Source organism: Castor canadensis, chromosome 17 (genome assembly GCF_047511655.1).
Source record: "Castor canadensis chromosome 17, mCasCan1.hap1v2, whole genome shotgun sequence".
NCBI lineage: Eukaryota > Metazoa > Chordata > Mammalia > Rodentia > Castoridae > Castor > Castor canadensis.
The window spans coordinates 21,048,889-21,075,913 of record NC_133402.1 but is presented as its reverse complement, the minus strand read 5'-3'; the positions used below and the strand labels follow the sequence as shown (position 1 = coordinate 21,075,913).

Genomic DNA, 27,025 nt, shown 5'->3' with positions numbered 1-27,025 from the left:
TAAGCCCGGAAGTAGCTCAGTGTCCCTGAATGTAACAGTGTTCCCTTCGGAGAAGTGTCCCCCACCCCCACTCATGTTCCTATTCCTCCTGTAAGGATTAATCTCCTTCCGATTCCAACCTCTTGTTAGGCAAAGTTTCCTGAAGAGCTAGCTAGGAGCCAAGCAGTATGGTGAAGAATAGGGAGTTCTGGAGTCTGTCGGGAGACAGACCTAAGTTCAAATTCCAGTGCTGCTGCCGACAGGCTGGGTAGCCTCAAACAAGTTTACTGACCTCTCTGAGTTCCTTTGTACTGCAGGCAGAGGACTGTGGAGATGAGGCCTCTCCAAGTCTCAGCTCTGACACTGCAATTCGCGTTGTTTTTTTTCCATTACTGAGCAGAACAGAAGGGACACCTCGGGCCAGGTTCCCCCTTCTCTAAGCCTTTGCGGGCGGTTTCTACGGTTTCATTTTAGCAAAAGCATCTCCTTGCTCTATGCGTTGCCTCTCATCTCCTGATCTGCTTCCTTTCTATTCTCTGTGGTGAATAATCATACATAAACCTCCCTTTTCTTGGTCCCTGTTACTGCCTGCAAGGAGGAAGAATGCCTGAGCATCCCTGATTTGCTTCTGGAAGGAATAGGGGACCAGAATCGGGAAGCACTCTGTCCCTGGACAATGAGCCCTTCTCTTGCCTTGTCTCTGGCTCCTGCTCCCAGACCTATTAGCCTACTTGCAGTCCTCTCTAGTATCCCAGAAGAGCCATAGGGAAGGGTGTTTGAATTATAAAGTCCTCTGCTGCTCAGAAAGGTGCAGTACAGCACTTCCCCTGTTTGACTGAATTCTACAGTGGGTTGCTGAGTGACTATGATGTACAAATGCATAGGAGGAGACAGATGAGTACTGAAAGTAATAGAGTGCCCTGTCTCTTACATCTTTGGCACTGCTCTGTACTGTCATTCATTCATCATTCACTCTACCCACATGGTTGCCAATACTGGAATTGTCTAACTTCCCAGTTTTTGCCAAGGTAAAAAATACCTTGTTAATTTGCATTTCCTGGATATTTAGAGGCTGGGCATATCTTCATATGCTATGGCCACTTGTATTTTTCCCTGTGAATTCTCTCTTTGAATTCTCTTGTCTACTTTTCTAGTTGGCTGTCTTTTTGTCTCATTGATTGATAGTAACTACTTACATTTTAAATCTGTTGCATATGCTGAAAATAAAGCCCCTTTGGTCTGTCGTGGGTCTTTCCTTTTGTTTTTGTCTTATAAAAATTTCCCATTTTTCCAGTCATTTGTATCATTTCCAGGTGGCTTCCGGATTGCTTCAGGTTTCTTGTTCACATCTCTTCTCTGACAGCACCTATTGTGCTGACTGGTGGTGGCCTGTTCGTGCTCCCCTCTGTTGAACTGGGCTGCATTTTCTGTTGAGTGGGCTGCATTTTCTTTTTTTCTGTCTCTTCAGGGATGAATATAGGATGGGCACAAAGTGTGTGCCTGAATGAGTTTTGATTTTTTTTTTCCTTTTTTTTGTGAAAACAGATTTTGTGCCTGAATGAGGGAGTGAATGAAAAAGCTGTGTCCTGTACTCCCTGCAGAGACTACAGGGTCTGCAGCAGGGATGCGAATGAGTCAGGGAGTGAATCATAAGTTCTTCCATCCCTGACATTTCAAAACACAGGGCAGAGAAGCCCCCCTCATTCCGGGGGCGCTTCCTCCTGTCTGAGCAGGCACAGCAGGGCTCTGTTTTCTATCAGACTCTGTGTGTGAGTGCGCACATGCCTGCGTGTGCACATGTGTGTGCTCATTTACCTGTGAGGGGCGTCATGGAGTCTCCGGGTGGGATCATGTTCTGGATATGTGTGAGCGAGCCTTAAAAAAGTCTCCAGGAGGACTCATGTATGTGTGTGGGTGTTGGGGCTGAGCATAGAGGGAGAGAAGAGAGGTGATGGAGGGCTTGGAATCTGCCACACGTCACTCTTGCTGCTGGGAGGATGGGGAGACTGGAGGAGGCTCAGTAGCCTCGGGGTTGGGGGGGCACCCTTGTGAGCTGAGCTCCCTGGAATCTCTATCTGTAGCCACATGACACTCTTGGCTGCTCATGTGCCTGTCGGTGTCCCTGTTGCTGAAGGCACATCTGCTTTGTTCCCAGAGGCTTGCTTCTCTATTGTCATTTTCTGAAGCAGTAGAGTGTGCCAGTTAGATTGTTAAACCCAAATAATGTGGAATGTGTGAAAAAATAGTAAATATTTACTGTACCTTTTGTAGAACAGGTTATCGTCATGGCAATGCTCTGTACATGAGTCTGGATGATGAAGGGAAGCTGGCTCAGGAGCTCGGGGAGTGTTTGGATCGGATGCCGCCTGAATTGGCAGGTTTAGGAGTCAGCACTGTGGGTTTAGGCTTGCAGTGCAATTGGGCGAGGCTGAGAAACTTGGTCCCCAGTCAGCCTGTGCCAGGAGGGCATTTATCGATCACTTCCTACATGCAGTACAGTACTGAGCATCCTGTGTACTTTATTACATTCAATCATCACAGCAGTCCTACAAGTGCTGTTATCCTCTGTTTTACTGGGGCTCAGAGAGTCTGAGTGACTCACTCGAAGGTACACAGCCCGTGAATAGCAGAGCTCTGAGGCTGTGCTTCTCCAGAGCTTGAACCATTTCTCTAGCACCAGGAATTACTTAAGAATAAGCTAGCCAGCTGACCAGAGGGTTTTAGTTTTCAATATTAACTTTGTTGTTGGCTTTGAAGAACTATAGACTGTTTCCAGCTTCCCTGGAGAACGTGATGATCTGGTTCTCTTGAGGAGCTGCCCTTCCCCAGTGGCTGCTCCCCCCAGCCATTGCCCAGTTTAGCTGGGGCATCACCTCTGCAGTTGGCACTGGGCATCCCCTGTTGCAAAGGGGAAAGCACTGGACATCACACCCAGGGGCTCTTTGATTTAATTGAGAATTGTCTGTTGAGAGCACCTCATTCTCTTGGAATCTCATTTAATTTAGCTGCTGTTTTCATTTGTCTGTTAGAGCTTTTGAGATTCATTTGATCTCCTTCTGTGGTCTCAAGGGATTTATGGGTGGTTGAGTGAAGATCATCATGGAAGGAAAGGAAGTTTATAGCAGGAGATGTAATACATTAGTGCATTTGTTCATTTGTTCATTCAGCAGGTTTGTGAAGCATTTGTTACCACGATGAATAAGACAGACACAGTCTCCCCCGTGAAGGAGTACATGGTCAAAGAGGGAAGTCAGACATTAAATGCACTGACCATAAAGCAGAAAGAAGGGAGTGCATATAACTAAGGCTTAGCAAGATATGGGTGGTGTCAGGGGAGGGCCACTGGACTGGCTGACTTTTGTGATCCTGGGATCTGTGCTAGTTTTACATGACAGGAGCTTCTGAAAAAGAGGGTGATTGGCTCTCAGGCTGTGTACACTTCCTGGACATTCAGGACCCTCTGGGGGCAAGGCCCCAAAGTCAAGACCCACGGCTAGTCCTTTATGTCTGATGGCAGTGAACTTGTAGCTCCCTCAGTTGGCCACTGGTATGAAGGTTATGATTATTAGATGGGATCAGCTGGTCTTGCCTGAGGCTTCATTTTCTAACGGCTCTTTCTTTGATGGATTATAACTGTGTCCCTTCATGTCATATTTGTGATTTTTATCTTTCTTTTCTGACTACTTCAATCCATTGCTGTTCCTAGGCAGATCCTTCAATTGCTCTGCCCACCCCCATCTCCAACAGTGTGTTCTGTGTTTGGGGATTGGTGCTCATGGGGGAGAAGGAGGAGGTTTTCTATGGGGAGTTGCACCTCTGCTGGTTAAGATTGTGCTTAATAATAGAAGAGCACAGGAAGAGATAAGGTGCAGGCCCCCAGCTCTCCCACGCTGGGTAAGAAGTACCGAATTTGGCCTTGGGATGCTCTCGTGGTGAGATACAACCATGGCTGAGACCTTAGCAGTGCCACCTTACCTCTCCCTTTGTCACCTCTGCGCTGAACCGCCCATGAGTGACCATGGGCTTCTGATGGAGGGGAACATGGGGAACAGGGCTTAGCTGCTGGGATTGGGTTGGAGATGGGCTCACTTCCTGCTGAATAGCGGGCACGCGTCGTTGCGGTAGCTGCTTAAGTGATCCTGCCACCGGACAGATTTGAGCTTTGCCCCTGACTTACGCCATGGGTGTCTCTTGATCCAACAGGAATGCGAGGCGTCTTGAGTCACGGGCTAGTGCCTGTGTTCCTATTTTTGTATTTTTAATTACCAAACACTTATTGTAAAAGAAGACAATGATGTCTCACTGTGTAATATAGATTGAAAATCTCTGCTGTAAGACAAAGACATAACACTTAGGTGTATTATGCTATGAAAATTTTACATGTAAATTTGACTCTACTTGGGCATTTAGATTATTTTCAATTTTTTCTTATAATGGGCAATGCAGCAGTGAAAGTTCTTGGACACTTTGGTGAGGATTTCTGTAGAATAATTCTTAGAAGTGGGGTTTTTAGAGCAAAGGGTAGGAACACTTTCAGTTGTAATAGATATTACTAAACTGCTTTTCAAAAGGCTTTGCCAATTTGTGCTCCCACCAACAGTGCATGAGAGTGCCTCTTAGAAATGTCTGTTAAAAGATAAAATACCTATTGTTAAGCCATGAAACACGTTTCAAATAATTGCTGAAATTCTTCCAGCTGTGGCATAAGAGGGTAGAGCCCAAAGGGGTCTGAAAGGCCATGGGAAGCATGGGTGCTTAATGTATTAAAAGGTGACATTTTGAATCAGTGAGAAAAGAATCGTTTATTTATTAAATGGCCCTGGCATAATTGGCTGGCCAGGTAGAAGGACACTGGGTTTGATTCCTATCTTATACAAAACTAAATCATAGATGGAGTAAATTATAAACAGGGTAAAGGTTTTAAACTAACAATAATAAAGAACATTAGGGGAAAATTTGGGAGTGTGTTCCTATGAGCGAGGGAAACCCAGAAGCCATAAGGAAAGGATTAGACATTTTGATAATGTAAAAATAATTTAATCTCATAAAAAGAAAACATATTCAAGAATTGCTTATGTAATTAGCAATGCTATTAAAAACAGACCCAGCAGATAATGTACAATGGTTTTCTATGTGAATCAAGTTGAAATTAGTAAGGAGAAGAGAGTTTTGGGACATACCATGTCAAGGAGCTGTTGTTTACAGACTGAGATTCTGCCATTTATGTTCTAAGTGAAGTTGATTGATAAACTAGTCAATATGCAGCCTCTAACCCTTGTAAACCCAGGAAGAGGCAAGAAAGGGGAAGGAAATGTTTTCTGTTTCTTTACTTTTTACTTTTTTGAGAAAGTTGAGTACCCACCCAAAGCCTCAGGTGTCCCAGGAGAGGAAATTAAAAAGCATACCATCAGAACAGAAGCTTCAGCCCCAAGTTCTAGTGCTCAGTGTGGCACAGCCCTCCTCTCGCCTCCATGCCTCACCTCAAACCAAGCATCCCCGCCTCCCTAGCCTCCTAAAGTGCACCTTTCGGGGCTGTTCACAGAGAATCTTAGCAAAGCTCTTCCTCCCACTCTGCCCCTCCCTCTGAATGAACCCCAAGGATTGTCCTGCATGCTGTCCCCATCATCTGGCTATCACCACGACGAGAAGGAGGGTGCAGCCTCAGCCTCCTGAGCTCAAAGCTCAGTGACTCTGCACCTTCAGGGATCAGATTTGAAATTTAATAGTAAAGATCTGGCTTCAAATTCACCTTCCCTGCTTTCTGACTGGATAACCTCACAGAGGTGCTAACGTTCAATTCCTTCATCTGTAAGATGCTGATTAAGTAGCACTACTTCCTGGCATTGCTTGGAAGATGGAATGTCATATGATTGTTAGTGCTTAGCACACCACTTGCCTCTTAGGGACTGCTCAAGACATGTGAGCTATTGGCTAATGGCTATTGTCTCTTATTCCTCCTTCACCTCTTCGTCTTCCTCATTTCTCCTCCTCCTCCCTTTTTTCCTTCTCTTCATTGTCCTCTTCCTCCCTTCTCTTCCTCCTCCTCTTCTTCATTGTTTGAAGAGCCTTCTTACCAATGGCTGCAGAAATAGACTGTCTAGTGCGGGAACCCGGGGAGCTCACGTTCATCCATTGTTTTCCAGGTGGCAGAGTGGTGGTACAGAGCCAGGTGACTAACCCAGTCTGCCTTCCTTCAAATCCTAGTTTTGCCGTTTCTCCCATATGTACCTTGGGCAAGTTATCTAACATCTTTGTGCTTGAGTTTCATTTGTAAAATGTTGTTATTAAAAACACCTCCCTCACATGGTTGTTAGGAAGATTAAATGAATTAATATTTGTAAAATAGATAAAAAGAGCCTGGCTTTTTGTAGGTGTTACGTAAGTGTTAAAATTACAAAGCAAACCACCTCATTCAGATACATCACTTACCCCCTTCAGATTATGTCAAGGATAAAGGAAACAGTAGGCTTGGAACCCTGGGACAGGCTGTGCAGTGTGAGCCTGTCTCAGGCCTCACATGATCCCTCATCATTCTTCTGAATTTTCCTTTTCGCTTGTTGAGCAGCCCCGACTACTCTTTAGGGAGGTCTCTGTGGAGGCCATTTCTGACTCTTTTTCTCACTCTGGATTTGCTGTTCCTAAATTTTTTGCTCATGCAACTTTGGGGTGGGACCAAAGAACCAGGTAAATGCTCTGTTGCTGTTTTGTTTCTGATGTTTTAGAAAGGGATGGGTGGAGAGGCAGCACCTCCCAGGAAAGCCTTCTTGTTAAATTGAAGACTTTTGCACACAAATAGGCTCAAGCTTGCATGCTGTTTAAATAGAACATTAGCAGTGATCATTTATCCAGTGGGGTCTCCTGGGTTTGGTGCTGCTACAAATTAGTAGTCTGCGTTCTGGTTGTCATACCCTCCCTGGTTCTGCTTTCTGTAACCCTGTGTAGAAATCTCTCTCCCAAAGGCCACCAAAAGCAAGAACATTAGCACGTGTTTATTTAGTGCTGTGTCCCAGGTGCCTGGCAAAGGATTGGTGTGGATTTATCTTCCTTTAGTCGTCACAGAGTTCTGGTGACCATAGATGAGGACAAGGAGGTGCAGAGCACAGATGCAGCACAATGTATCTCTGGGGGTGTCCCTCTGTTTCACTGCCTGCTGGCCTGACTCCAGCTGGCCATACCTGCGCCTGCCTGAGGGCTTGCTCTCGGCCATGGCTCCCCTCCGTCCCTGTGCATGTTGTCAGGCTGTGGAAGTGCAGGGTGAGGGTGTGTGTGAGATGGGAGTAGTTAATACTCCTCCAGGAAAGCCTCAGCTATTGACCGATGGCCTTGGCAGATAAATACCTCTGGAGCTTGCCTTAGGTGCTGTTTATTAGAGTTGGATTAAGCCTCACTTGCCCAAAGTGGTTACCTGCTATCAAAGGCCCCCAAGTGCCTTTTTGTGTGTGTGTCTGTGTGTGGGCAGTACTGGGGTTTTGAACTCAGGGCTTTTTGCTTGCTAGGCAGGCACTCACTTGAGCTGTTCTGCCAGCCCTTTTGGTGTTGGGTATTTTTGAGGTAGGGGCCTCCTAAATATTTTCCCAGTGCTAGCTTTGAAACATGATCCACCTGATCTCTGCCTCCTGAACAGCTAGGATTACAGGCATGAACCGCCAGCACCCAGCCCCAGGTGCCTTCTTTATACCTTTCCTTCCCTCCTGTCTTACTTCCCCACTCCCTGCTGATGCTCCTGGGGTCATCTTAAGTATCTGCTGCACTTCAGTCACTTCTTGGAATCCACTTCTGGGATATCTGGAACTGGGACAATTGCCCAGGGTCCTGGCCAAATTCCATAGCCTTTTATGTCTGCATCCTCCTTCATGGTATGGTTTGACACTGTCGGTGGTTCTCCCTTCTTAAAATGTCCCCTTTCTAGTTCCTGTGACACCTACTTGGCTTCACTTTCTACATATGACAACTCCTCTTTTCTTTAGTCAATCAATTTTAGGCATCTCCAGTAGTCAGTGACAGAAAACTCAACTCTAAATGATTTAAGTAAAAACGAAATAAATTACTGGATCACATACTTGGGAATCTTGGGGCCCAGTGGTTTCACAGAAGGTGAGATCATGCTGTTGAGCAGTCTGATTCTCTCTGTATCACCACTCTACTTGCCTCTATGTTGCTTCATTCTCAGGTAGGCACTTCCTCAAAGAGGTGATGGCAGGATTGGCATGGTGGCATGTGCCTGTAATCTCAGCTACTTGGAAGGCTGAGGTAGGAGGATCACAGTCCAGACTGGCTAAGTTAAAAATGTGAGATCCTATTTCAAAAACAACCAAAGCAAAAAGGGCTGAGGGCATGTCTCAAGTGGTAGAGTGCCTGCCTCGCAAGTGCAAGAGCCTGAGTTCAAACCCCAGTACCAAGAACAAAGAAAAAAAAGAAGAGGCCGAGGCAGGTCCAAGATTATTTTCTGTCTTAGCTATACCAGTGGAATAAGGGTGCAAGTTTTTTTGAGCATCACTTATATTGCTTGTCTTTGGTTGAGATATATATCATATATATGGACCTACCTCTGGTCTTGACCTCACTTCTAAGTTGCAGTCTCAGTTTTCCCATGCTTTACAGTTAGGTATTTCCATTTACTTGTGCCACCCAGACCTAAAACCCAGCATGCCTGAGCCCTAGCCACATCCTATCAGGCTCCTTCCTAGCGTCAGGATACCACTTCAGTTTCTCTCTCTCTCTCCTCCTTACCCTAGACCAAGTTTCCAGATCCATTGTGGGGTCTCTTTTTTTTTTTGATGGTGGTGGTACTGGGATTTGAACTCAGGGCTTTGAGACTTTGCACTTTCCTAGGTTGACACTCTGCCACTTGAGCCACACCTCCAGCCCTTTGGGGGGTCCTGAATGTGCCTTCACATGCACCTTTCCTGCCTTTAGCACATCCTTTGGTTGGTGAAGCTCTACCCCTATTTGAAGGCACTTCTTCTGAGAACCCTAACCTGACCACCCCTCTCTGCCAAATCTGGCTTAGAGACTCTTCCCCTATGTCCCATAGGCCTCCACCTCACCTATCACTGTTGTTATCCCACTGGCTTGGATGTGGTATGCAGTATGTGCTAGGAGCCTGGCCCCGGTGAGGTAGTGTTGAGGTGATGGAACCTGTGAGAGGTGGGTCCTAGTGATTAGGGCATTGGGGTTCTGCCTTCAGAGAGGCTTGTAGCAGCCCCTTGCTATTTATGGGTATGTCGATGCAAGGGGCCACGCTGTGGAGGATGCATGCTGCTTAGTGCTGTAGTGGGGATGCTTGATTCATTTCTCCCATAAAGACATGCTGATTTTGAATAAACCTCAACTTTTCACTTTAATTAAGCACATTTACTTTTAACTTGCTTTTTGGTCACCATTTTCTTTTTGGGAGGTGAATTTCCCAAAAATGAAGGGCAGGGAAACACTCAGCAGATCACATAATGGTTTAAGCATAGCTGAAGATAATGTGGACTGACTGAGAGCTTCTCCTATCAACTTAGCTGCTGAATGTGTACATGGGAATTTAAAATTTTTTTTGAAATTTCTTTTTATTTTTTATGTATTTGTTTTTGGGCCACACTTAGTCAAAACCATGTGTAATAAATCTGAGAGTAAGGTGGGCTTATGATAATGTGATCTCATTGTGACTTGGCACTTGTAAGTGTGGCTTGTGATGACACAAGGCCCACACACACACTCGACTCTTCTGAACATGGCCCATTTCCTTTTTTATTTCCCTACCATATTGTGATGCAGCTATGGGGTGATGGTGTTATGCTACCATGTTTCATAAGTCAAATGAACCTCTTTACAAAGTACTTGGTTTCAGGTGTTTTGTTATAGCAACAGAAAAGACTAGGACACCCCGACTCTCATGACCTGCTCCACTGCCTGTCACCCTCATGAGAGAAGAGCCATATCTGTCTTCTTCAGCCCTGCATCTTCAGCAATCCAGATTAGGACTTTGATTCAAATCCTGGTTTGAATCCAGGCTCTGCCTCTCTTGGGGTGTGAGGATGTGGGCAAATTCTTTCACCTCTCCAAGCCTTGGGTTCATCATCTCTACGATGGAGATAATGACAGTCCTTCCTCACTGGACCATTGTGGGAGTAAGTAGCAGTCACATATACATAGTACTCAACAACTCAGTGCCTGGAATCCGGTAGGCATTTAATTGGTGTCAACTATTATCTTCGTATTATTTGAGCTCATCCGGTGCCTCACACGTGAGAACCCTACAACACATGGTGATGACTGTTGACCTAGAACGGAACCATAGTAGAACAGAAATGTAGTGAACTTACTGTAGAGTGGAAACTTCCTTCTTGAAAGATTGAAAAAAAATAGACTTTGATGCTTTCTTTGTTGTACATCAATTAGAAGGGGTGACCATTACTACCGGGGAGGTGGGGTGGGCACTTTCAGTGGGGGACTGAATGCTTTCCCTCTTGTGGTCCAGGTGGTCCTCTCTGATGTCACTGGGGTGCCAAGGTGGAGCTTGCCTGCTCTTGTGTGCCTGTTTGATCTAAGGGGCAGCCTTGCCCCTCCCGGGGAAAGGCCTCATTATGGTTAGTGAGGGGCTGGTTTCTAAGGAGTTCCAAGGGCTGCCTGGGGCTGCCACATAAGGTGGTCCTCTTGTCTCACTTTGTCTCAATTAGTTGTCATTGATCTCTACACGGTGTTCTCTCTTGCTGGCCCCGGGAATGGGCCATCCTTGGGTGGTGTTCTTAGCTTGAGCACTGCTGTCATCATCCCTACAAATGACAGCAACAGCATTTGTTCCAGGTTATTGGGTGTTTACTAGGGACAGTGTGTGAGGCATTTTGCATACTCTAGGGCTACTGTGAAGAGGAAATCAGGTGTAAGACTCCTATTTCCATGCTGAGCAATACTCTTGCCGCTAGCCACATGTAGTTACTTAAATTTAAATTGTACTGAATTAAAGTTAAATACAAAGAAAAAATTCCTTTTCTCAGTCACCGTAGCCACATTACTTGTGCCATGTTGGATAGTGAAGATAACAAACATTTCTGCCAGACAGCACTAGTCTAGGACTGGAGTTGGTGATCTATGGCTTGGGAATCCACCAACTGATTTGTAAACAGAATTTTATTGGGCGCAGCCATGCCTTTTTGTTCACGTAGTGTGCATGGCTGCTTTTGTGCTCGAGGACATCGTTGGACAGTTGCAACAGAGACTGTGTGGCCTACAAAGTGTACAATACAGAAAATCCCTGACTTACAATGGTGCAACTTGTGATTATTTTTTACTTTAAATGCTGTGAAAGTGATCAATATTCAGTAGAGACCATACTTAGAGTTTTTAATTTTGCAATTTTTTTCTTGGTCTGGCAATATGTGGTATGATGCTCTCTTGAAGTTCTGGACAGGGGCAGTGAATCACAGGGCCACCTACCATACTGGGGGACACACCCCATGCTCTACAGAGTACTGTGTTGCTAAGCAGTGATGTCAGGAGGTCAGTTTCCATGTCTTAACTTAAGATATTTCCAACCTAGCAGGGGCAAATCAGGTCATAATTCTCTGGTAAAGTCACAAAGCATCTGTATTCACTCTTCTCCCTGAAGACAAAGTTGCCATCCTGTGATCTACAAGATTGAATGGCATTTGGCAGTGTTAAATATTTGCTACATTTTTACTTATTAAAATAGCACACATTTAGTTCTCTAATAACCTTTCAAAGTATTAATACCTCCATCCTAGAGGTGAGAAAATGGGACTAGAGCTTTTTATTGTAACTTTTGGGAGGGTGAAGGTCTCAGCAGTCTTGCTGTTCACTTGCTCTTTGTCTGGAGCAATGCCTGGCATGTCACAGACATCCAGCCCGTGGTTGTTGAGCAATGAGTAGGAAAGTGAATGAATACATAACTGTTTGAGCAAATGTCAGAACCTGGCTCACTCCATCATAGAGGTGAGGAAATAGAGGCCCTTCTTGTTTTGTCCCGCCAAGCCTGTAGCTGTGGTTGCCCCAAAAGGAGTAGCAGGGGATTTTCCTACAAGAGAGCATCCCCAGATGTCCTGAGATGCAGCAGGAGATCCCAAAGAAAGAAGCACCAAACACCAGAGCAACCAGTCCAAAGCAGTTTTTTTTTAATATTTATGCATAAAACATAAAAAATGGTAAGTACCAATGTGATGCTTTGATACATCAATACATCCTGTGGCGTTTAACTCAGGCTAAACGTATCTATCTCCTCAAACGTTTACCATTTCTTCTGGTGGAAACATTCATAATCCTTTCTTCTAGCTTCTAAAACTATGTGGTGTCTAATTGTTGCCCATAGTCACTCTCCTATGCAGGTCAAAGACTTTGTTGGGGACTTTACAGAATGCTGCCACATATCCTTGTGATGTCCTCAGGGAGGGATCAGAGGATGGAGTTCAGATGAGGGCTTGAGGAATTTTGGCTCAGGACCAAGGCCAGTTTCTTTCAGGGTTTTGGGCAACAGCCTAACACCTTTATCAGAGCCTGGGCATGTTCACTGCCCCAGCTTAAGCTCAAGCCTTCTGGGAAAATCTTGCAGCTGGTTGGTCATGGAGTGGGCAAGGCACTCTGTGGTTTTGGTCAGGACCCTCTTAGAGCTGGAGGACTTTCCTGGGTGAGGTACTTCATTAGATGGTAGCCTAGCCATGGAAGAGCAGAACTGGGACCCTGGCTGCCTTCCATCCACCACCCTGCCTTCTCTAGCACCTATGGAATTGCAGAGCTGCAGCCTCTGGGATTGCTCCTGTGTCCCCTGTTCTCCAGCTGCCAGCTCCAGCTGCTTTGCGGCACTCTTGGACGAAGCATCAGCTAGGGTCACATAAAGTTCCCTCCCAAGCCACTTGGGTCCAAGTAGGTCAGCCAAGTGTGCACACACTCTCCATCCCCACCCCTTCAGCCTACAAGGTTCAACTGGGGACTGTCTGTGCTCTCCCGCATTCATTACAGCAAATGAAGGGGACACTGGGGGCTCTTGAGCTGTGAAGCTGGAGGCTGAGGGCACCTGTCCTCCTGAAGCGCCCTCTCATTTGGCTTCTCTTGGAGCAGCGTCCTAGGAATGACGGCCACAGAATTCTGACTCTTGCGCTGGGAGTGATTTGTGGGATTTTAAGGAAAGAGCCAAGTTCCCTCTGTCATCATCAGTTGTTTATTTTTTCATGTGTTCTGGAGCTAGACTGCCTGGATTTGAATCCTGCCTTCCCCGCTCAGTAGTGTGTGGTCTCAGGCATGTCACTCTTTCTCTTTGCCTCAGTTTCCTCTTTGCTGTAATAAGGCTGATAATAGGACCTGCCACACGGGTGTGGTGAGGATTAAAGGAGCCAATGCATGGAAAATATTAGAGCAGTGTAACACATAGTAGCTGCCTTATATGTGCACTATTATTATTATTTTCCCATCTGATATGATCTCCTGTAATTTATTTCTGAGGAGCAGGGACTGTCTTGCCTTCCTTACATCATCATCAAGTTGGGGGTCCCAAACTGAGCCATCTGCAGCACTTGAAAGGAACTGAGCTGAGTGGGTTGAACCAGGCAGACGTTGCTGTGAGATGGACGTCTGAACAAGGACCAATTATTCACCCATCATGTGTTAATATTGAGTACCTACTGTGTGCCACATTCTGCACATGGGATGCAGCTGGGAATGAACCAGACAAAATTCCCTGAGTTCACATCTCAGGGTTCACATCTTACTGGACTCACTTTCTCTGTCACCATGCAAAAATATGGATTCACTGCTGATGAAATGCCTGAGCTTTGCTTTTGGCAGTGCTGAGATTTGAACTCAGGGCCTTGCACTTGCTAGACAGGAGCTCTCCCACTTGAGCCATGGTCCCAGCCCTCTTTTGCTTTGGTTATTTTTGAGATAGGGTCTTACATTTTTGCCTGGGCTGATTTGGACCATGATTCTCCTATTTACTCATCCTGTGTTGCTGGGATGATAGGTGAATGCCATCATTGATTGAGGTGGGGCTTTCACGAACTTTTTGCTGGACTGCTCTCAAACTACTGTCCTCCTGATCTCCACCTCCCGAGTAGCAAGTATTACAGGCATGAGCCCCTGGGCCCCACAAAACTTCTGATCTTTTGAAAGAAAAGCCAGAAGACTGGATTTGTACAAACCACGAACTCTCCTGCTGGAAGTATTGGCAGTAGTTTCATTGTTTTAAAGCACAGTGTGGGCTGAACCCCAGAACTAGTTTGCAGCCCCTGCTGTAAGACACTCCCCCAGCAACTCTGGGAGGAGGGCTGTCTGTGCTCTGCCAGAGGGCAGATGGTCTGATTTCAAGGTCATTGGCGTGGAGGATACCTCCTCCCACATACGCGTGGAGGTTCTTGTAGTTTTTCTGCCCACAGAGCAGATGCTACTGCCATGCTGTAGACTGCAGGCAGGGTGTTTGAATATTTCTTCTCTCACCCTTCCTTTTGGATGGCAGCCTTGGCTGGGTTCCCAGCCCCCAGACAGCAGATGACAAGAGGATGGGGGCTGCTTCCTTGTAGTCAGTCAGTCAGTCAGTCACCAGGAGGAGGAGGGATGATAGGGTCAGTGGTGGTGAGGTGGAGAAAAAACAGCTGGTTAGAGAAGCAGCCTTTGAAGCCAGAGAATTAATTATCTTTGCTGCTTGAATCTTTTAGAAGTGGAGATGTGGTTTAAAAGCCTGTGTGGGTAGGGAGTGGCCTGGGACTGATGGGAAGTGAAATTTAAGAGCAGGTGCCCAGGGACAATGCCTCTTAGCAGGAGGGGGTGGAATTCTGGGAAAATGTGAGGAAGTCTGCTTATTCTGACATACAGTTACCTGAAAGTTAGGTGTTCTGAGTTACGCCAGCCCCTAAGTGCTTTACCCACTTGCTTGGCTCATTTATGCTCCCGGCTTTTGTGGGCCTTTGAGTTAGGGCCCTCCTCTGAAGGATGGTGTGTCATAGATACCTGGAACAATGGACTGCAGGTTCCACTGCCTGCTCTAGCCACCTTTCCCTACTGTTTGACTTTGGACAAGGATTTCTACTTCAGGACTGATTATCAGGACTCTGCAGGAAACAGAAACCATTGGGCAGTTGCAAGAAGAATGTTTCATTAAGGGATTATTTATGGAGGTGTGGGCAAGGTTCAGACTGCAAATAATAAATGTCGAGGCCTCTCAGGACTTGTGACAATGAGAAGCTGTTACCACATTTAAGGAGGAAGGAACAAGAGGAGGGAACAATGTGGAGCCATTTAGAGCTGGAGCTGAGGAAGAAGGGAGGCTAGCAGAACTGTGGCCCTGGAGGGAAGAAGAGGAGGAAGAAATTCCCTGGTTTCTCTGCTTCGCTCCTGTTGCCTGTTGGTCTTGGCCATGGGCTGAGCCCAGCTAGAAACAGAAGCTGGGGGCAGGGGGGAGGCCAGGCAATTAATTCTGCAGGGATCAGTCTTCTGGAGCTCTTTGATGACAGCAGTCAGGCGAAGACTGGATGTAGAGGGTGACATGAAGAGCAAGCACACCCTGAGCCTCAGTTTCCTGCCCTTGAAAGTGGAGGCTAGTAAGGCAGCGCACCCTAAAAGATTATTGGGGGAATTAATGGGCTCATGCAGGGAAAGGCCCAGTAGATAGTAAGTGCTCAGTAAGTGCTGAGTCTTGGTGTGGGTTCCAAACCATTCCTGGAGCTAAGGGTCCAGAGGAAAGGGTTGTACTTTGCTCGCCCTGCAGTTTTAGTATCAGAGATATCCCTCTCCTCCCTCCCCACAGAGGGGGCCTGGCACAAATTTGTCTGTCACAGGATGCTGAGGAGGAGAAGAAGTGGTCAAGAGCAAAGACATGGGCATCAGAAAGCCTGGGTTCTAATCCTGATGGTCACTCACTACCAAGTTACTTAGCTTCCCATGCCTCAGCTTCCCCGTCTATAAACAGAGGGATGTTAGAACTCACCTCCTGGGCTGTGAGAATTAAAATGAGTACATCTTTGTAAAGAGCTGAGAACAGTGAGTAGCACCTCATGGGTAATTGGTAGATGTTCTCTGTTGTTGCCTTGCCACCGTCATTGGTAGCACCATTACCATTACCATAGTCATCACCATCACCATCAGCATCATTCTGGTCCAGCTCCAAGCACATCAACCTCCTGTCAGTTGAGCACTCCTTACCACCATCACCACCACCACCACCATGGTCCAGCTGCAAGTACATCTGACCTGTTGTTAGTAGAGCACTCCCCACTGGACAGAGTCCATCCCACTAGCGCTCTGGGAGCTTCATTGATCATACCATTTTCTTCCCATCCTCCCACAGATAGGGTATTTCAGGGAGTGATTGATAGGTGTGAGTGTGTGTACGTGGGGAAGGGTGGGCTTGTGCCTGACTCCGGGGACAGAGTGCTTTGTTATGCAGAATAGCTTGCCTGTCATCCCACCGTGGGCCCCTTCCTTGAAAAGTTCCAGGCTATTTCTGAGCCCTCACGGCTCACATGTTCCTTTCTACATCATGTCAATGCCAGCACAGAGAAATTGGAATCTTTTGGCAGAGTATAAAGCAAAAGAGATTTCAAAGTGCATGGAGAATGAGCATTGCTGGGATGACAGGGTATTAAGGCGTGACAAGAATGCTGAGTTTAGACACTGCAGGCAGCTCATGTGTTTGTATTTAGATGTCACTGTTCCTTGGGAAATCAGTGGAGGTGCCCAAGGTTAATGTCATCTCCTAGAGGGCATTGAAGGAGAGTAACGCCCTGTTGCCCTCAAATGTACATGGACCCTGGAAGCTCAGAAAAGGATGCAGGGAGGTGGGTAGGTGGTTGCCCAGGGCAACACCTGGGCCCGCAGGCAGGTGAGAATGCACCTGAGAGTGGAGGGAAGGCTTCAGTGCTAGCTGCCTGGGAGCATTGAGGTTTCACAGTCAGACACTGGAGCCAGACTGGATCTGTGACAATGTGCATGTTAGGGCGGAGGCACCAAACCCTCACTTTTTGTATATTTATTTACCCTTCTTAGTCTTCCTGAAGGGCAGAGTATGACTTTGGAGACAGGTAGACCTGAGTTCGACTCCCTGCTCTGCCTCCTTCTAGCTCACTAATCTCCTGCAAACAGCTGGCTTCTTTTTGAGCCTTATTTGAAAGCAATCACTTCCACCTTTACAGGGTTGATGAGAGGCCTAGAGTTCAGGTTGTTACAGGCCCTGGGGGCTCGAAAGGTGTTTGCTGAATGGCTTTGCTGTGTTAAATTCTCACTGTAATCCCAAGGGGAAGATAAACAGTAGCACTTTTCATTTCACACACGAGAAGACTGAGGCACAGTGTGGCTTGTGCAGGCGGTGAGTCCTGGAGGTGGACTGGAACCTACATCCTTTGGCTCTCCTCTGAGGGAGGCAACACAGAGCATTGGGTGTCAGTCAGCTTTCCAATATGGAAACAAATGCCTGGGATAAATCAATTCACGAGGAGGAAAGGCTTACTTTAGGCCTGTGGTGTCCTTTCATAGCTGAGCTCCCGGTGGAGCAAAACTCCATGCCTCATGGCTAGGAAGCCCAAGAGAAGAAGAGGAAGGGGTCAAGGTCCCACTTTCCCTTTCAAGGGCACACTCCCCCCAAGGCTCTGAAGGCTTCCCACTAGGCCCTCTTAAGGCTTATAAATGAATGTCCACAGTAGCTTTATTCATGATAACCAGAAACTGAAAAAAAACCCAGCACAGCTATGAAGAGATGAAGGATAAATGAGCTTTGAAATAACCGCATAACAGAATATTATTCAGGCATAAAAATGAGCTACTTACCGAGATCCTTGGTGAAGTACAAGATGAGCCTCAGAAATATCACTCTGAGTAAAAGAAGGCAAAATAGTCCATCAGTCTGCAGCCACAGAAGGCACTTGGGAGGTTGCTGAGGGCCGGGGTGAGATTCCTTGTCAAAGGGCCCATTGGGGGTGATACCAGCATTGGTAGCTGGATGGCGTGGTGATTACATGGGTGTTCTTCCATGTATTAAAGTGTGTCTCACGAAGGTGAGATATTGGAACATGTGTGTTTGCTTTATTATTTAATAGTAGGGAAGTTCAGAATTATAAACAGAAGCAAACCCAAGCCATAGCCAGAGACAACTGGCACATCTACATTCCATGGATTTCCTGCCAGTCTTTTTTCTCTATTTCATTTCCTCTTCAACTGGCTTATTTAAATTAAAAAAAATTAAGTAAACTAAAAAGACCAAATGCAGTGCCTCCATCATGCTATGACTTTATTATTCTTGAGAGCATCTAGGATGACGGTGAGAAAGTTTTGTCTTCCCTACCTAAAATCTACGGGGAGGATGAGGATGTATATTCTGGTAAAGGAGAGACACTGGGGTGGTGGTGGGGAGGTATGGCTTGTAATGTCCTTATCACCATTGCCTTAAAGTCTTTGCCATTCAACAGCCAGTTTAATGTTAGCGAGCTCTTCTTTTGCCCAGTACCAGGAAGACAGTAGCCACACGACATATGGCTCTTCAGCTGTGATGGAGGTAACAGTCTGGGAAGGAAAGGGATGATTGTTATGGGCATTGTTAGCTGTAACGATAACCATAACAATAGCTAACGTTTATGGTGAACTTGCCACATGCCTGTTAGTCTATTAAGATTTATTTTTCCTGGTAGTGTTTTCAGTATGTCGTCACATTTAATCCCAGTGACTCTATGAGTAGGTACTCATTTTGTCCATACTGTACAATGAAATAATAAAGTCTCTTAGAGAGGATAGGTCAAATGGAGCATACAGTAAGCAGGCTAAACTGTATGGAATCTGAGATCTGATGACAGAAGAGACCAGTGCCTAGGATGGCACCTTCAGGAATTCCCGCGGGGAGGGGTGAGGGAGAGCCAGAAGGAAAAGTCAGCCAAAGAGGAGGGTCCACCAAGAAGGTGGGGTGGGACCTTCCGGACAGGTTGACTGCAGTCAGAAGAGCTCTCTAATGTTAGAGGGGTCCCAAGCTCTGAACTGTGAACCTTGTCACTGTCACTTGCAGTTGTCATGGAAAAGGATACTTGCATCAGTGTGGGGGCGGGGTAGGGGTAGGGAGAGCAGGTGTCTTTGGGTTGGTTAGGGCCCTTTGGTCATTTGTAAACCACAAAAGTGGACTGTAGTTGTCTAAAAGAAAAAAAAAAAAACCCTAGGAATATATGGGGCAGCACACACATGCAGGACCAGGCCCTAGAAAACACAGGAAGTAATGGGTGATGTTTGCATGGTGACATTATTGGGATGAATCAGTTTCAGCTGTTTTCCATCCCTGTGTCTCTCTACTGAGAGAGCAAGAGTGTGACTTGCTGATGTTGGGTACTGGTTCCTGTGCAAGGGGCAAGCTGGGCATGCTGATGGACAGTTCTCCCAGGACTGTGTACAGGGAGGAAGGGATCATTTCTCACAGGAACTCCTACCTTCTAATCGCCAGGAGTGTATGGGAGCAGGTCAGGCTAACAGATGTCCCTTGTGCTCTCCTTGCCCTGTCTTTATTCAGTGGCTGTGTGTGGTGATGTTTGCATTGTAGTATTTCCTCTGTATATTTACCTAGCCACCCACTGTAGTTGTCGCTACTGTTTCACTTGCCTGGAGTTTAAGGTTTTTCTATTTGCTTTTTTAAAAATGAGTTGGGGACCTGGGTTTGATGCAAATTTATCTCTGAGCTTCAAACCTCCTAGCTCAGGAGACAAAATTTGGAGGATTCAACTCATTGTCCTTGTCAAAAAAAGGCATGGACTTGGGGCTATGGCCTTTGCTTCACCAGCAAGGACAGAATGCTGGTGGTGGCAGGTGGCAGAAATCACTGTTTAGCTGTGAGCTGAATGTGCCCATGCTAAAGATGTTTACTGAAAAGAAGCCCCACTCACAGGCCCCATAGACACGGGGCACCTGTTAAACCTCACGCTGCCTGGCTCTTTCTCTCCCTGAGCAAACTCCTAGGTGCAGTTGTCTTCAGGGAAGGCTGCGACATCTGGAGGAATTAAGGGAAGGAAGGAACACTGTATCCCAGCTTTCCTCAGTTTACCAACATGGACTGATCCAATTGAGTGCTCTTAATGCTGACTCTTTACATAAAAAAGAAGAAGTTGATTTATAGGAATGCACAAAGTGTAGGAGAAAATAGAGTCTCGACTGTCTGTCCTCCAGTTTCTCACTTTTGGTCTATCAGTCAGACACCTGTGAGCACAGTGTACAAAATTCCAATGCAAGCTGGTTTAGAACAAGGGGAATTTATTAGCTTATTTAGAAGAGTCAAGGGGTTCTTCATGTCTGGTTGGATCTAGGTGTTCATATGTGGTTGTCAGATACCCTCTCGGTCCTGCTTGTCTCTGTATTGGCTTCATTCTCAAAAAGTCTTTTTTCTTTGTGATGAAAACACAGCAGATGCAGACTTCTTCGCTAGCAGTTCAGCAGCTCTCATGATAAAATGGTCCTTTTTCCTAAATTCCAGCCAAAACCTTGAAGCTGATTTTCATGGGGTGGCTTGAGTTATTTCACCATCCTTGGATCCACATTGTGTATCAAGTCCCATGTCCACCCTTGGAGAGGGGGAGGGCAGCCTTAGTCTATGTACATGAGCTGTGAGTCAGAGAGGAGGGCTTCCCTGAAGGAGAAGCCAGAGCACAGATGATGGTCAAGCAGAAACAAGAACGGCCCACTACACTTTGGAGCCAGGCCTTCTGGTCTACATCTGGCTGATGAGTGAAGGGATGGTGGTATTCTATCTTAGTCCACAGCATTCTGTCTTGCTTCCCCTGTCTTTAGAGCCTGATCAAAAGGGAGAGGCCATGGGGTCAAGATAGTCTCCATGTGTTACCCTGTCCTGCTTAGGGACCTGGTTCCTCCAGGGTTGTTATAGCAGAAGGTGGCAGGGGACCAGCTTTCTTTTCATGGGTTTATTATTATGCATGTAAACTACACTCAGCCTCCCATGTGCTTCAAGTCATATGTAAGTAACTGACTAGTGAAATTGAGATGCTACATAAATAGTTGTTTAGGGAATAATGACAAGGAAAAACATCTGTACATAGTCACTACAGAGTCTTAATTTTTTCTAAATATTTTCGGCCCTTGGCTGGTGGATCCTTCAAGTGTGAAACCCTTGGTACGGAGGGTTAACTGTGTACATATAGACTCTCAGAGGTGCTCTAATATGTGGAGAAAATCTATAGATTTTTTTAAAAAAGAATTACACAAGAAACTGGACAGAATGGTTTCCTCTGGTGATGGAGAAGAGCAGTGCTTCTGAATTCTAGACTCATTTGTAATGTTTGAATTTTAAAATCATAAGCACTGCACACTCTTTTAAAAAGAAGTTGTCATTATATACTGAAAACTGGTCAAGCAGGGCAAAGAGTTACCTTCTGATCTCACACAGCCTAGCTGGGATGGGGCAGCTGCTCACAGATTCACACATATCATCCCACTGCCCATGGGCTCAGCTGCCTTCCTGTGGACTCAGCTGTGATGTGTGATTTCCAAGTGTGGGGGTGACCAAATGAGCACATCCATTGATTCATTCATTGCTCATTCATCCATTCATATTTTATTAAGAATTTGATGTGAGCCAGGCACATGAATCTGATTTCATCTGCACAGCCACCTGTGAAGGAGGTGGTCTCATTCCCAGTCTATAGTAGGGGACTGTATTTATATTAGCTACAGCAGTATAGGTAACTGAGGTCCAAACATCTGAGACAGAGTTTGTAAACTGGTGGCACACAGATATGTTTGGATGGCCTGCACAGAGCTTTAAAAAAATAGTATCCGGAAACTCTGTACCTGTGAGCCCAGAGCCACTGTTGGCTGGAGCCATGTATCCCTTGAAAAGGCCTGTGTGCTTTACTTCAGCCCCGCACAGTGCTTCTCTTGGTCATAAGGCCTGGCCCTCATAGGCATTCTAGTTTACAGTCCCTGAATCGACTGGGTAGGTGAGATCAGTGACCTGTCATCCGTCTCACGAGGAGGACAATATGCATTTCTCTTTCAATCCAGCCTTCAGTCTGCTGCCTGGAGACCTGAGCTCCTCTGCTTCTCGTCTGTGGATGACACATCACGGACACTTGACATTGATATGTTTGTGGAACAAATGTGCACAAGGCAGGATAAGAGCCGGCCATCAGCCTGGCAGGATGTGGCAGGGTGTGAGAGGAGGTGGGGTGAAGTTAGAGGTGCTGCCATGGATGGATAAGGTATTTGAGCTGTATTGTAGGCCAGTTCTGCCCAGCAAGACTGTTACGAGGATGGAAATGTCTTGTGTCTACACCGTCCAGCATGGTAGCCCCTAGCCACATGGGACTACTAAGCACGTGGAAGAACAAGGAGGTGAATTTTAAATTTTATTTAATTAACTTAGATTTACATAGCCATGTGACTAGTAGCTGCCATGTTGGAAGGCACAGAATTAGACCACAAGCAGCCAGTGAAGGTGTTGGAGAAGAAAAATGATGCCAAGGCTCGGTCTTCAGAGGACAAATTATCCAAGAGTGCATAGGTAGGAGGAAGTAGGCAGGAATAACATCAATAGGATGTGGCATTTATTAGGCACTTACTGTGTCCACACACTGAGCTAAGACAAACCCAATGAATCCTCACAACTCTATGAGAACAGTTACTATTGATGTCCCTATTTTACTTGCTAGGTAATCGAGACAGATGAGGGTCAATTAGAATATTCAAGAAACAGTGGCACCTGGTTCAGGCAGTTTGGCTGCAAAGCTGGAACCCCTCCATTCTGGAAGGAAGTAAATGAATCTTTGAGAGCTTTGTGCTGTCCCTGCTGCTGTGCACTGGTATATGACATCTCATTTAGATATCTCAGCAGTCCTGCAGCATTGCTCATCGTATCTCCTTTATGGTTATGGGAGCTTTGGCTCACGGAGGTGAGGTATCAAGGCAGACAGATCCATCTCTGGAGAGGCTGGTGAGGCCTTTATTACAGGAACTCCATCTCTGAGGTACTGAGGGTGGCCGAGGTGGAGTCAGTGGGAGTGTGCAGGAGGCTGTGGTGTGAAAGAGGTTGTGAAGGAAGACTCAGTGGGATTCAGCAAATGTCTGAGTGGCAGGGGTGAGGAAAGTGGGGGCGATTTCTTCTGGAACAAGACAGCAAATGACAACTGCACATACAAGTGGGGAATGTGGGCTCCAGAGGAAGTCAAACCTAGTTTCCAATAAAAGCATGGTCATTCATGAGCTGAGCGACCTTGGGCAAATGACCCCTCTGGGCAGCAGCATCCCTGTTGATAGAATAAGGATCCAAACACTTTCCCCACAGGACTGCGGGGTTCAGAGTAAAACATGATATGAAAGCTCTTCACCAGCTCGAGTGGCCTGGCCATGTGAGTCTCCCTACTTAATGGTGGTGAGGCCAGGTGGTGAGAGGAAATGGCGGCAGGCCTTTCTACCTTTGATCATGGAGACGGTTCCCAGAAGCACTTGGGAAGCCCCACTTTATTATTCAGAGTTGAGTAACAGGCCTGTCGGTCGGTTTTGACCTTGGAGGAGAGTGCTTCAAATCCTAGAGGGCAAAGAGGAATTGTCTAGCCCAGGTGGTCCCCCTGGGACTTGGTTCCAACCCGGTACCTGTGTGAAAACTGGACCTGGCACATTTCTCAGCAGCTCAGGAAGTGTTGCCTCTTCTTTAAGAAAAGCCAGCCTTATCCTGGATTTGCCAAACAGAAATGAGGTGGTGTTTATTTGTATCACAAAAGGATTCAGTTTGTTTCTTAAAATAGCCCCCCCCCCACTCCTTTTTAAAAAAGTGTTTTAGTTAATGGGGAAATAGATATGTACAACTTCTCAGGAATGTGCCATGTAAGGAAATACCTGCTCCACAGGCTCATCAGCTCGCCAAGTGTGTCCCCGATGCTCTGTAGAGTGTGCCAGGGGCAGTTGGCCACTTGGTACATGGATTCCTCCTCATGGGGATAGATTATTTGTTTCTGGGTCAATGGGAAGGTCTGCTCAAGGCGACCTTACCATTGTGGATTGCTGTCACTGTGTGGTGAAGGACTGTGGGAAGACCCCCAGGTGCTTTATCTCCATGAGGCTGACTCTGTTTTCTTCTCTTTTTGTGGCTGATGATATTCATTCTTTTGTTCATTCATTCGCTGAACAGTTATTTTTTTTGAGGGACTGGGATTTGAATTCAGGGCCTCACCCTTGCCAGGCAGGTGCTCTACCACTTGAGGCAATCTACCAGCTCCTGCACTGAACAATTTCTTACTATCAGTTGTGTTAGAATTTGTGTTGTGGATGTGTTGGAAATTGTGGGTGCTAGGAAACTGGAGATGAGCCCCCCAAGCAGACAGGATGAGTAAGATCACAACTGGTATTGTGGAAGTTTTGAAGAAAGGTTCTGGAAGAAAGCAGCTCCTTGAAAATGAGGGAACAAACTTTCCTAAGTTGTTCTGGGTCAAGGAAGAAATTTAAACCATAATAGACCATTTAGAAACTTAAAACAATAACGACACTAAATATAAAACTTAAGATGCAACCAAAACTGTACTTAAGAGAAAAGTTTTTAGCCTTAAAATATTTAAATTTTTAATGAAATGGAATGGGGGTAAATTAACTGAGCAGTCAACTCAGGCAGCCTTAAAAGGAGCAGTACACGACAGCCCCAGATCGTGGTTGAACACTTACGGTAAATACGGTAGGAACCATTCTGAGCGTGGATTGACTTACTTCATTCTGACGGCAACACTGGGATATGGGGACTGTTATCATCACTGCCATCTTTCAGAGGAAACAGAAGCTCGAGGAGATAAGACAACAACGTGACCAAATACTATAGTTTCACATGATGCACTCAGAAGTCACGTTCCTACCAATAAGTACAAGTACAATAATGCAAGTATAGTTACAGGGTGGGGGCAGAGGTTGTAATTAATAAAGTGGGATAAAACCTAGTAGAATTGATAAGTATATCCACTATCTGGTTCTTTAAAATGATACAATAATAAAGTAAGAGAGAGAGAGAGAGAGAGAGATTAACAATACAAAACAAAGAAGGAATAAAAGAAGGCTTGGAAGTGTCCCAGATAAGATGGTGTGATGTAAACACACCAGGAAGGTCACTGTGGACCTTTTCCAAGGAAAATATGAATTGCAAAAGTGAGCTTGAGAAGGGGTAGAAAGGTCATGTTTGTTCTGAAAGCTCTAGAAGCAGAAATGTGATAAGGGGAAAAAAGAGTCAAATCTATGAAGAAGGAGAAAAGGAAAATATTATTTTGAGGAATAATATGATTCTCTAGCCAGAAAACTCAAAGCAACTGAAAACCCACAAAATTATCATGACTTTAAAAATGCTCACAAAATACATGTACTGCAATTCAATTGCATTCTTATTTGCAAATAATGACCAGTTGAAAAACAAAATGAAAAGTCAAGTTCACAATAGCATATGAAAAGAATCTTTCCGATGGTACTGAGTGAGAAATGTGCAGAAATAATCTGGAGAAAATCAAAGACCATGGAACAGATAAAGAAATGAGATGACTTGGTGTGAAAGTGACAATTATGTTGAATTTAATTTCTGAATTTTAGGACCAGTTCAAAGACCCAATTACTTTTTTGGAGGGCAAGGGATTGACTAAATATAATTCCCATAAAAACTCCACTGATATTTAGAAAATCTTGATAAAGCACTTCGAAAGTTCACTTGGAAGAATAAGTGTGCGGTGTAGGCCAAGAAAATGTTGAGAATAAAGATAACGAGGAATGACCGGGACGACCAGGGTGGTGCACATCATAAGGCTGCTGTAATTAAAGGCTGTCGTACCAACACTTCGAGACATGTCAGTGGAGCCGGCCAAGGCCCCAAAGCACATTCCAGTGCATGTCATTACTGAGCATATAATAAAGTTGGCGCTGGAAGGGCTGAATTATTCAGTAAAGGATCCTGGGACCATTGATTATCTACATGAAAAAAAAAGAAGGCAAATCAGATACCCATTTCATGTCAGATTCCAAGAAATTACAGATGGATTAAAGTGTTCAAAGTGGAAGTGATGTTGTATAAAGGAAAAAAATCCCAGAATAATATTTATATGACCTTGGGGAATGAGGAAGGCCTTTTGAAGTGTAGGTGGATTAAAGTTTCTTTGTCTAGTTTTTCCTTAAAGTTGTTTAAATAGTATTTTTATTCTTTCTTTTATTTTATTTATTTTATTTTTTTTGAGAGGAGTGTGGTACTGGGGTTTAAACTCAGGGCTTTGAGCTTCCTAGGCAGGTGCTTCATCACTTGATCCCCACCCCACCCCACCCCTTTTTGCTTTAGTTTTTTAATTTATTTTTTGGTGGTACTGGGGCTTGAACTCAGGGCCTCACGCTTGCTAGGCAGGTGCTCTACTCTTGAGCTGTGCCTCCAGCCCTACCCCCACTTTTTATACTCAGGTGCTATCTGACCCTCAGTGTCCTTCTCTGTCTCTGTTTTACAATTTTATATTATGGAAAGTATCAAACACATGTAAAAGTAGACAGATTGGTGTAATGAATTCTTGTGCAAGCCTACCGAATTATTTCAAATTTAATTATTTTATCCATAAAGCGTTTTAAGATGGATCCTCAAAGATAAAGATTCTATTGAAATAACAGCATTATTTTACCAAATACCATCATCACACCAAAAATGTTAATTCCTTAATATCGATAATAGTACTTCCCTAATATAAAAAACTAAGTGATTATATCCATTTCTCTGATTGCTTCATAATTTTTTAAATTACTGCTTTATTCAAATTAGGATCCAAACAAGTCCTGCAGATTGCATTTGGTTGATATGTTTCTTAAATTTCTTTGAATATATGTTTCTCCTCTTATTTTCTCCCTACTGTTTTTATTTTCCTTTCTCATTTTTATTTGTTGAGGAAACCATATTGGTCGCTTTTACAATTGCCCATATTCTGGGGACTCCAGGGACCTCTCTAATGTCATTTAATATGCTCCTGTCACTCATGTTTCTGTCCATTTGCAGCTGCATCAAAAGACTTGAACTGACTCATTCTTGGTTACCTGGCAAAAGTACTTCACAGGCGGGTCTGGGTGTGCAGTTTCACCCCAGGCAGGCATGGAATCT

The 27,025-nt window shown here is 45.3% G+C and overlaps 1 protein-coding gene across 3 annotated transcripts in view; it reads left to right on the top strand.

Annotated features, from left to right (window-relative positions):
- Positions 1-27,025, top strand: part of Prkcb (protein kinase C beta) — a 295,276-nt gene that overhangs the window by 89,868 nt on the left and 178,383 nt on the right. The window lies entirely within an intron of this gene.